The sequence below is a fragment of the Anarrhichthys ocellatus genome, unplaced genomic scaffold (genome assembly GCF_004355925.1).
Source record: "Anarrhichthys ocellatus isolate YVR2014 unplaced genomic scaffold, GSC_Weel_1.0 scaffold8, whole genome shotgun sequence".
NCBI classification, from domain to species: Eukaryota; Metazoa; Chordata; class Actinopteri; order Perciformes; family Anarhichadidae; genus Anarrhichthys; species Anarrhichthys ocellatus.
The window spans coordinates 4,631,531-4,643,943 of record NW_022280038.1 but is presented as its reverse complement, the minus strand read 5'-3'; positions in this window follow the sequence as shown (position 1 = coordinate 4,643,943).

Genomic DNA, 12,413 nt, shown 5'->3' with positions numbered 1-12,413 from the left:
AGCGACTCTTCCGGCTCAAGATAAATCCAATCAAATTTCATTTATGCCCATTGACACCCATGCATTACACCCATAAGCCAAGGAAAATACAAGTCTTGCGAGGCCACAAGCCCAGCTTTGTAGGGAAAGTGTATGCTTTCCACTGTACATTATCTTTTTGGCAACCTCTTTCTGTCGATGCTCAAACACTAATGGTTAGACTCAAACTGCCTGAACCTAATTTGCTGCCTTTCAGAAGGTTATGTGCAAATATTTGACGCAATAAGATGTGTTAGAAACTGCAAGTCAAAGCATTCATTTTCACTGCATGAGATTGAAAAAAACAACTGTAAAAAACTGTGTATCTTGCAATAAATACCAACTTCATGACACTTCAAGTCAACGTAATGTAATTTCTGAGGCTGAAGTATATTGAAAGCTGTATTTCATATTTTGTCCAACACTTTTTACACAGATGCAGGAGCAAAAGTCCATTGGTTGGTGTGTCTAGCCACAGGCAACTCGAGACAGATCTTCCTCATCACACCAGTCCAGCTTTCCAAAGATGGAAAGATAGGCTATTGCCAGATGTGATATGGGAAGGATGTTAACTGTATAATGTTGCTGTTGTCAAAATGAATTCTGAACTTCTGGATGCACAGGGTACGCACATTTATCTGCCCTCAGGCGGTATTGTCCCCCTCAAAACCCCAGACAAAATCTGGCACATCAATGGCAGAGTGCATCTTGATTGCCTGTTGTCGAGCACTTTCTCAACCTTAGGGGTACCCCGCATGGTCTCACTTAATATGCAGGGACACCGGATATTTCTAAGACTCATATAGTGATGTTTGTTCTATTTCCATTCCAAAAATAAAATGAACAGAAGTGAGATGTGCCACCCTATCTGTGTAGTGCTTTTGGAGCTTCTTCTGTGCTCTTAAAACAGATTACAAAAGCATGGCACACATGACAACTTGACAAGTGGGGTTTTGAGACTTTTAAGATTTAAAAAACGGGGTCACTGGCAAAAACATACAGAGGAACTCTGTGTCTTAAATACCATTCCAAATAGTCAGAAAACAATTGCACTGTCTGATGGTATTGTTTAACAAATGCCGGAGCTATTAAAACCGGCACTGCTGTGGAATATTAACTACAGTCCTCTGAGATGTTATTGAGCCAGAGGTCTGTCAGACAGACAACAGCAGCTTTCTGCAACGACCAACATTATGGTTATAATGATATTGTATTAAGATCTCTCTCTCCCCTTTTCTCTTATTCAGAGGACTGATCAAATGAATTCCTCATGTGTCCTTACAAGGTTTAGGGTTACAAAGAGTGCAATTTCTACAATAGAACAAATACCATCAATGCGTGCCAAGTTAGCCTGTGAAAGAGTATAATCAACAGCATCTGTGGCAGTTTATGTGCGGCTAAACACAGCAAGCATATTTGCTAACTCAAGCCTTTTTAGTGGGGAAATAGTCTAAATAGACAGGCCACTAACTTGAAAACAAACCCAGCAAGACAAGGTTTTTTTCTCAGCTAGTGTCAGCTAGTGACTGTGAACTGTAAATGTGATGGCTAATAATCATTCTCCCCTACTGATCAGACAATATGAATCAGACCCAATCTGAGACACCACAGTGCCACAGTACACACTTCGAAAAACCTTTGATATAGACGAACCTCCAAATTAATAGCAAGCTCTTCTTCATGTTCCATCTTCAGTTCATCTCATTCAAGCTGTGAGACTCAACATTACAGATCCTGTTTGATGTATTTACCTTTTGTAAGTATGTAGACTGTTTATGTGGAATGCTACGGTAGAAACATTGCAGTATGCTGTCGGGTTTTGGTTCCAAAAGAAACTGGTATGTTAAGAGTTGTATTCCATGTAACAGTCTGAATTATGATGGGCACTTACTTCGCACGTGACAAATTTACACATGTATCACCTAAGGTGCACATCCTGCAGGAGACCATGTATTCTTACTAATCACACCCGCTTTGAAGAGCATGGTGATTTAAATGCCAGCAATTATATTAATCTATGTCTGCTTCAAGGTCTTTCCGTGTCATTTCCTGCTCTACATTTGAGGAAGTCTTCTTGATAAGAAGCCTGCTTTAGCTATGAACCTGTGACATTGAGTTCAATTATCTGTTAAAGTCATGTATTTCCTTCTCTGTTACAGAAGATTTCCATATTGTATCCTCTCTCAAATATGACAAAACCGGATAGAAGACAGAGCTGCAATCAGTATCTGGCATGAAGACGAATGGAGAACTGAAATCTTTGTTTCCTCCTCACCATGGTGGCTGCACAGCTGGAGAACAGTGGTGAGATTGGTAAAAATGACACCAAAGAAGAAGAAGGTTGTCAGTTGTCTCACACGCTACCTCAGGCGGAACCTTGGTACCTTAACACCGAGCTGAAAAGAAATGTATCACTGATTGAAACATTGAAAGTTTGACAGATTTGTTTTTTCGTGACGCTTCACTTTTTCACTATTATTAGGAATTTCTTGGAAAAAGGCTTTTAATCAAATCTGATTGAAAATTTGAAATGTCTTGCACGTCTGACCAAACTGAGTGCAACTATAACCACATCAAACAGTGATGTCGCTGTGTACTTATCACGCCCTGCGTACACACTCTCAGCTGGTGTTAAGTTGTCCTTTAAAGGTTATTGAGCAGTTGAATAATAGTTTATCCTCATGTCAACTTGCTTTCTTATCAATTGCATTATTTATTAGATATTACTGTAGAATTCTACTATTTTTCACAGTCTAACAGTTCCCAGTCGCTACATATACAACACGTTCTTCAAAGCTATGATTCTCTACTTTCCCCTCTAGTGCCAAGTAAAGGACTGCGTGTCAATACACACTTGTTACATGCATAGTGTCTATTCAAAATAAACTTCCGTCTTCACTGGAAGTTGGGTTTAGGAAACAAAACCACTAAATTAGGTTTAGGAAAAGAGAGTGGTTGATGTTAACTTGGCTTGACTACCAGGTGACTAACTACTCATGTTACAAGTGAGTCACATGAAACAGATGACTAACGACACCAAAGACTCACGTGACAAAATGTCAACGTTGACGGAACATGCGTAGCTGTCTCCTGGACATTTGGTGCAACTTGGCTGATAACGTGATGAATGGAATTAGGTGGAACTTCTTGCCTGGAGATCGAAGGCAGGCAAATTCAGTATCCTCTTTAAAAATCTCTTCTAAATACTCGCTTTTATCATATGGCGTATTCCTACATGTAACTGATTTTATTTGTTGCACATTTACAATTTTGCTCCATTTAGTTTTTCCTCTTGGGTTCTGGATCTTATATGCTGATATGTTTTTTCCTGAAGCACTTTGTAACTTTGTTTTGAAAGGTGCTATACAACTAAAGCTATCATAATAATAATAATAATTATTATTATTATTGGGGCTATTATTTGGGTATTATTAAAAAGGGTATTTTTCAAATATTACATCAACATGTAAAATTGCCATAACAGAGTGTATCTGTAAAACGGTATGAGATAAGCCTTCCACTTCACAACTTCACAAGGATATTATTGCCCTCCTCTTAACACAAGGCCTATAGCATTAAAATGCATTTAGTCATTTCTTCCAATGAGGGTATTGTCACTACCGTTAGCATCAGGGTATGACAATGATGTTGTCTCAGCATGATCTGGAATTAAAAGGGCCCTTATACTTATTCTGCCTTTTCCGATACAGCAATCCAATCCACAAGGACTTTATACTGTAAGGTGACCTCTGTTTTACTGTGGCAGATCTTTAAAAAAACATCCACCTCTAATGAAGACCTGCCGCACACAAAGACTGCTTTTGTCCAACAAAGCCTTGCATCAACCAAAGTACTGTAGTGTTATAGACAGCGTACAAGTGAAGAAAACACACATTGCAAATACAATGCAAGCCTATTATTGAGGTCTATGCAGGAGGCGACACAACAAGAGAGATTTACACCACAAGACCTGCACTTTCCTGCGGCTGTACAGACATTTGTGTGAAAGACCTGTCTAATGTAATGCTTTTCTCTCAGGTGAGCGTGTTGTGTGTGATTGCATGTTTCGTAATCAAAAGAATGGGGGAACATTTTCTGCCTATAATCTCTACATTTGTTGCAGTATCAGCAGGCAATTTCAGGTTGCAGAAACCACTGTTGCTCCACAATATAAATACTTCAAGGTGACAGAATAGTTTCCACTGGAGAAATTGGTAAAGACCTTCATTTTTGAGATGTCCGCCATTATTATTGTGGATTGGAGACTAGTTCCAGAAGATACTGTATGAGATGATCTGGTCAGTTGATATGTATTGATCTGTGTAGCTCATCAATATTCAACCATGATGACGCCATTAACAATGTTCTGTTTGGTTTTCCTGATTGTCCTCTTAAATGAGGTGCAGCCAAGTAAGAGATTTAAAAATTGGGGGATTCTAGTGATGAAATTTAAACTGTCAAAATACACACTTATTCAGTAAGTAACTTAATTTTTCTGTCTGTGTCTGCTTCTTTCAACAATACAAACTGTCAACATGAAACATAATTTCATTTGCATAGGTTAATTAAAAACAGTGCCTGACTTCTCTTTTCTGTGTCAATCGAAATACTAATTAAAAACCACCAGTAATGTACACGCAACTGATGATGTTGACAGCTTTTTTTAATATGACTTAGGATGATTCATTTTTTATTTTCAACTAAGGTGTTGTTTACAAGGTTGATTGTATTTAAAATATTGTGGGTTGTGTTTCTTTACACTAAAAAGAGAGCTGCTCTCCACCAAGAAGAACGCCAAATTCAGCAGTTCATTCTACAACAAGAATAGGCAGTAATCCACTGTTGTGACAATCATTGTAGCATAATCTAGCGATCAAACAGGGGCACGTAGCATGTGCTCAACATCATTTGTTAGAGGGAAGCTCTTGTCTCGTGCTGTGCACAAAATGGTCGAAAATACTTTTTGAAAAATGATATACTTATAAATTACAATTCACAATACAACACTCATTCCATCACACAGGGCTTCATCACCCTGAACCCATTTCATGGTTGTTTATTTGAAAAATTGCAAAAACTGGCTACTTTAAAACATCACATTGTAGTTCAACAGCATGCATCTTTTTTGTTTATATTTCTTTAGGTGCTCTGTGGCCATTAAGATAACATGCAGTAAAGGTGACGAATGTAGCATTTGCAAAGCAGCATAAAATGTTGACAACACAGGCACAGTTCCTGAACTTGGGTAGAAAGTTTGGGCAGGAAACAGCAGCTACAGCCATTGAGCCAGGCATGTTGAACAGAAACTGTTCCAATGGGGCTCTATTCTGACAGCGGTGAATGCTGTGTTTAATCAGAGTCTTCAGAAAAACACCTCCCTGGATGAAGGAAAGTATTTCCTTCGTTTTTGTACAGATTTTTGTTTGTAGTGACATGCTAATGATTTGGTCTGCAGGTAATGATCAAAGCATAACAGTAGACACGATCCAATTACGGTGGATCATAGGCCCACATGTCTGGACAATAAAATCCTTCCCTTCTATCTCAGCCCTCTGAAAGTGCATGCATAATGTTTAAGTCTCGTCTTTGCTGCTAATTAATTGGAGAGGCAATTATATAGATGCAGCTGTTCGGCCAGATGCCAGTGAACCCTGCTCTGAAGTCATGCTGGTAAATTAAACCTGACAAACACGAAGCGTGAATCAAGAGTTTGTCTAATAACAAGAACTGCATCTGGTCTCAGACACGCCTGAGACTCAAAGACTGCACTGAGTAGCAATAATATGTGACAATATTTGAAATATTTGCCTATCCATCAAGTGTAATTAAATCAGGCAATTAGGGGAGCAACATTGAGAGAGGTGGGAAATACTAAAGAAGGTTACAATTTACCATACCATTAAATATGATTTCAGTTCCATTTATATATATGTCGTGATGATAAAACAAACTGTACATTATGTTTTTGGTAAAAAGGTGTGGCGTGGAAAGTTTTTGGAGCTAAGCCAAACTGATGTTGGCAAATACTCATTTAAATAACAATGTGAAACAAAATGTTGTCTTTGGATTGAACGAAAAGAAAAGGTTGTGACAAGAAACGTGTTTTAAGTTATTTATGATTCATAATGGCATCTTTACTATGCAGCAACAAACAGAGCGTTTGAAGCAACATCAGGTTAGAAATAGAAAGCCTATTAGGAAAGGCTACAATGATGTAAGAACAATTTGGATCTGTAGTAAATTTCTTCTGCACATAGGCAAACAGAACACAAAAGCACATTAAACCAACCTGTTATAGTAGTATTTATTAAAATCAATTTCAGGCTGCAGGTAATAGTTTCCTTGCTGGTATCCTCCAGTGAAAACTGTACAACTCCAAAGCGACCAAACTGTGATGTGCTGCAATGTAGATGGATTTTTCATTGCCCTGCTCAGAGGAGGGCAAAGAGGTAACATTGCCTCCATTCTCGACAGGGTTTCTCTTGTCTCGGCAGCCTCCAGTCAAAATGCATGATCATCACTCCTTCTCTCTTTATCACCACAATGTACCGCGTCCTCACTGCCTGACAATTTCATATACGCTGAAATTCCTGACCTCATCACAATGTAGAAATTGATTTAGCATGCTGTGATTTCCTTTAGCTTCTGAAGCCTATTCTGATTTTTATTTCTGATGGCAGTGAGAATATGATGTGCTGAATTATTTTTGCGCTGCTCAATTACATTTGATGTTGTGAAGTCAGATTTGATGGTGCTCAAAGAACACAAGTGGCTGGTCCAAAGTATGACAATAAACAATGGAATAGAGGGATATCAAACAGCCTACAAAGTGACTACAGATATCTATTTCCACTTTAAAATGTCACAATAAAAGTACATCAAGTCTTTCAAAGTTATAAAAGCTCTATAAGGCCTCTGTTTTCTCTATAATATCTCCAGTTCATAAGATTTACATTTATCTGGGAGGAGCCAGAAGATTATGCACTGCGGTGATTTAGAATAGCAATTGAATTAATAACTGGTTGCCTTAATAAAACGTCTGTTGTTGTCAAAGACAGACAGGTTGAGGCGATGTGCTTGATATGTAGCGTTTGTAAATCCCATTGAAAGGCATCATTAATCTTCTCATCTGGATGCCGGGGGACATAAAATGAAAGAGTGGGAAATTACTTGTCATCCTCACAGCAGTGCACTGGAACATTTTAAATGGGGGTGTAATTGTTTTCCTGATTAGTTCAGCGTGGGTATGTGTCTATTTATTTACATGTTCTGTTAACAAGGACAGTGTTTGTTGTGACCCCCCCCCCCCCCCAAATGAGAATGAAAAATTCCTTTGATGTCTGGAAGCGGCAGCAGAACTGCCTCTGCTGGAGAAAAGAATGTTATAGTTTAAGTAGACAGTTCAAAGATACATTTTCACCAGTGAAATGAAAGGATTCTTTTCTTCATGAACAACCAGATGAGCACATGTGAAGATACTAATCTTCATTGTAAGACTCCTGCTGTGAGAGAACAGTAACGGTAATGTACAGTAGAGATGAACACACAGGATTTGCGTTTATTATAAAAAGATTATTATTTGTCAGGAAAATACACAACTAACTACTACATAAAGTGGGCTATTATTTGGACTATGTGCTCAGTGTGAAAGTTTAAGAGATTTACAATAATGAGATACATCAGTTTTTTTCTCCACCAACTCCTGGGGGAAATATCTAGTTCTTCAGCTGTTAAATGCTCCACTATGTTCCAAAGCTAATTGTTGAATTTCTTTGTCTGCTTTTTCTGGCTGAAAACAGCATTGATGAGAATGGTGGGTGCGACCTAAAACAATAATATTGTAGGCCGTGAAAACCAAAATAACTGAAAAAATGCTAAACTGCTATAAAGCTGTGGGAAACTGCAGTCGGGTGAAAATTGTCTGTGAGTTCGGCACAACAAGCAGCCGCTTTACATATAATCATTTACTGTAAACATTTTGATTATTGTAGCTTTGAAGAACTGTCAAGGACATTTTTCTTCCGTTTGATATACGAGCTGAACTATGTAAATTATTTGGAGTGGGGATGAATCAACATGCAATATTCCTTTGAGCTACAGCAACCCACCCACCTACATCCTCCTCGCAGACACTCCAACAGTGAGTAATAATGCGATGCCACTGTCTCTATAATGAGTATACAATGATACATTTAGATGCTGAGAGGTCTGTCCTCTGCAGATGGTTCTCTCCCTCTATGGAACATAACATAGAGGGGGAGCTGTGCATTGGCATTGGTGCAGTACATTTAGTTTAAATGTCCTTTCAAAACCCATAATTAAACTACCTGTCCTAGTTTTAAAGGTTCAAAAATAACTCCAAAATGAGCAGATGTTTGCATTTTAACAGCAGCTGTCATGGCTGGGTGCTGGCAGCCTCATAACATGCATACTTGTTGTAATTGAGAGGTAGTTCTGCTTGTCAAGTGAAAAAAAAAAAAATTACATCTGTCATGACAAACTGCTGCTGCAACTGGCAGGATAAATTGATAAGGGTTGAGGAAGTTCCTGGCAACCTGGAAATAATTTGAACTTTGTCACAGAGCGCTGAACTGTAGAGTGCCATCGGGCAGGCTGCATCTCACCGTATCTGAACTCATCTGTCATGGCAGTGCTAAGGCTCCCGCTGCAGACGGACCAAAAGGTGATGGAAAATACTGCAAGAGGGAATATGGATGATATTTATAAATATGTGTTATCATCATACACAGTGATTGTATGAAACACTTATTAGCTATTATTAGCTATTTCTTCTAAAACATTAACACTACAATCTTAATACTTTGTGTGACATATGTGTTATTACTTTAACTTTTTGACAGCATTACTAAAATCCAGTTGTGTTTTTCCTTGTCTACCCTGAGTGTTGGTCACAGACACACACACATCCCAGTTCATTATGCAACTAGATCTAAACACTGATCACTGTAGAAAGACACACCCCAGTTCATTATGCAACTAGATCTAAACACAGAAAGCTGAACCTGATCATTCAAGTCTCCTGGGAATCTGCTGATGTGCCAAAAAGGCTCAAGTTCACAAGCAACAAAACACCCAAGGACGCAAGCCACCTGCTGCTACTCAAACAAAACAACAGCCAGCCACCGCAGGTGACACAGCTACTCTTCAGAAGCACTGTTGGGAAGCCAGTGCAACATTAGCATTGATCCAGACAAAGCCGGCCCCACACCCCATCAATAAATGATGGTGAGTCATAATCACAAGGTTTTTTTATTAAGTGACTGGCTGGGTCTTTGGTTTCAAGGGCACCCAGCTGTGTTGTAGGAGAAAGTCAAACCAGGGCTTTGTTTGATCCATCTTTTTCCTGATTGATGTCACCGGTTCTAGTTACTTTTCTTTCAATGCAAAAGCAAAGATTAAAAAAAACAACATTTAAAAAACATAAAATGTTGTTTAAAACCCGACATGAGTTGAGAATTACCTGTTTTTGTCCATTTGCAAAACAAAACTGCAGCCAAACAACTGGAGATAATTGGTTTGGAGAATTTGGAAATTGCAGCACTCACTTGTAATAGCAGAGTTGGGCCCTGACGACCCTACCCCACATTAGATGTGCTCTCCGCTGCTGTCATAACAGAGCTTTACATAATGTGTGCTATTTCAGTCTGCAGCGATGGGAAACATGATCCTAAATATCAATGCCCCATTCACTGTACAGTCCTCAGCTGCTCAGAACCCAGCTTGATGAGGGTGCACAGACTTAGAGTCAGCTTAGCAAAGTTAGAAATCATCTATCACCCAGGAGCAGCAGCTCAAATATGACAAGACAGCTGTTATGTGTGACTGAGAAGGTGTGGAAGTATGTCTCCTTGGACTAGACCAACTCTTTACAGAAAACAAGTTAGACAGCCAGTGAAAACACATGATTTGTATTTCTCTCATTGGGCACCGCTACTGTCTGATACTTTATTGTACACAATTGGTGTGAAAATAAACCACAATCTCATTCAAAAGTAAATAGCTAAATGGAGAAGTATTAAGGGGAGACAAGCAGCAAAAAGACAATTAAATAACTTATAGGCAGCTTCATGTAGTCAGCTGGAACAACTACAACCTGATAATCAAACTATATTGTCTTTCTGTTTCATGTCATTAGCCAGCCTGGCATTGTGTTCTTGTCAGCCCATTTAGTGTTGGCTATCCTTACCATAACACTACAGGAGCAACGGAAGTCAGAAGGCTGACAGTACCACCACAAAGTACTACGGCGGCCTTCAGGTACAGTAAAAACGGCAAAAGTCTCTCCTTAGATTACATTTACATTTACTTACATTTCGTACCCCGTGAAGAGGACCCGCTCCCTATGTAGATATGAAGGACTCATTCTAAGATAACAAAATATGGCAATTCTTAATTGCAGGTGATTATACACTGATGAAAACATAGTTATGGTTATTATAAATTCCATTTCTGTTAATAGATTCCCCGAAATGCTAGACACTGGTCCTTTCGGAGCTGTAATATCTGCAATTTGACTTACAACAACCTGTACATCTGCGTCAGTCTCATCCACACTATCATTTTTCTGCCCATTTTTTTTGGTCACTGTTAGCATAGTAACACAGCCATAAAGATGGCGTCCCTATAATCCTGTCTGTAAAAACACGGGCACAACACCGATTTAAATCGTTGGACAAATGTGAAATGTCAGCAGCAATTCAGGAACCAGCCAACCACCTTTAAAACAAACCTTTAAAACAAAGATTACAACTAAACAGCTGAGAGCTCTTGCTTATTTTCGTCTCTTTTTGCTTATAATAACTGTATAAAGCATCTCAGACTCCTAAAAGCAGTGTAATGACATCACCTGATAGGACTGGAGTCAGCTAGTCGTTCAAAACTTTTTGCTGCCATTTGGTGTGTTAATGTGCAAAGTTGTTAGCATGATGCCTATTAGGCTGTTGCATTCAGGACAGCTTTGTGTGCAAGACTGAACTTCATCTTTCTGCACAAACTGATGAAACACGAGCTGGCATCTTGTTGTGTGTATTGGAGCTTGTATATTTGTGGCTGGCACGGTGTCAGTTTTGCATAAGAAGAGAATGAGAGAAGGAAGTTGCACCTGCCCCATTGTTCTCTTCGCTGAGGGGGATCTTTGTGTTTGTCCCAAAGCACTGTGGAGTACAGTGACACATTTCAGCCTATAAACCACACAGCTTTTCACAATGACTGAGGAGTTTGATATACAGCCCATTCACAGTTACAGTTATATGTATGTTTAATGAGTGGAATTAACAGGTTGAGCTATAAAGAAGTATTTTAACAGAACAATGTCCACTCCTGGTTTTCTTTACTTTCTGTCTTTTACATTGCCTTTCTAAAAAAAAAAAAAAAAACACACTCATGCATTCACGCGTACACATACAAAAGAGATAAATTAGGCATTCTGCCAAGCACATTACCATTTATATTCTTACAAAGACATCTACTGATTTAAAGGGGCAAACAACTGAAAATCAATTGAATTGGATACAGTATAAGGGATGAAGCGGGCATGTTGTTAAAATGCAAACAGCATCTCCAACACCTCCGCTGAAAGAGAAAGAAAATACACATCTTCTCTACGGCTGCTTTAGACCCGTCCTGAGAGATTGGAGCTGCAGAATAAAGAAGGCATCTGTACTCTTCCAGGTCAGTCATGCCCTGTTTGAGAAGGTTGGAATTTGAGATCCAAGGATAAACATCAGCTCCCCAGAGAGGACGGTTACTCATGTTCGAATGGTACACGGGGAAAATGAATCCCTCCACAAGCAAAACAACCACGAAGAACACTTCCATAGGCTCTTTTGGGAAAGTTAAGTCTTAACCTGCGACTTTAGGCTACGCAGCAACTGTGTTCGGCTCATCCTCAGCCAGTTGTTTAACACATGCAAAATATACCATTATAGAGAAAATGAAGAGAAACGGTGATGCAAATGTAAACAGAAAGTGCTACATTTGTTAAGGAAACCTGCATTTTGCTTTTGCAAGCAGAAATCCCTGGAGATAAACTTGAATAAGCAATTTCTCTGACAAACGTGTAAAATATTGTTTTGATGTGCTGCGTGTCGCATTTTCTATTCATTTTGATCACCCATCTCTTTCCCCGGGTGAAAAAATAATGTCTTCATGGGCGGAACCAAGAGTAAACAGCTGTGTCTTTGTATTATGAGTGGTTACAGGTAATCAACAATGCATCCACTTACCCAATGCTCTTCACAGAGGGGATTGTTTTCAGCTGCACTCAGTGATTGAAAGCATTAGCAATGAATGGCAAACTGCTTAGACGGTTCACAGACTTTCACTGTGACCATGACCACGGTGTGATCATAAAGAAAAAAAACTACCATATTTAC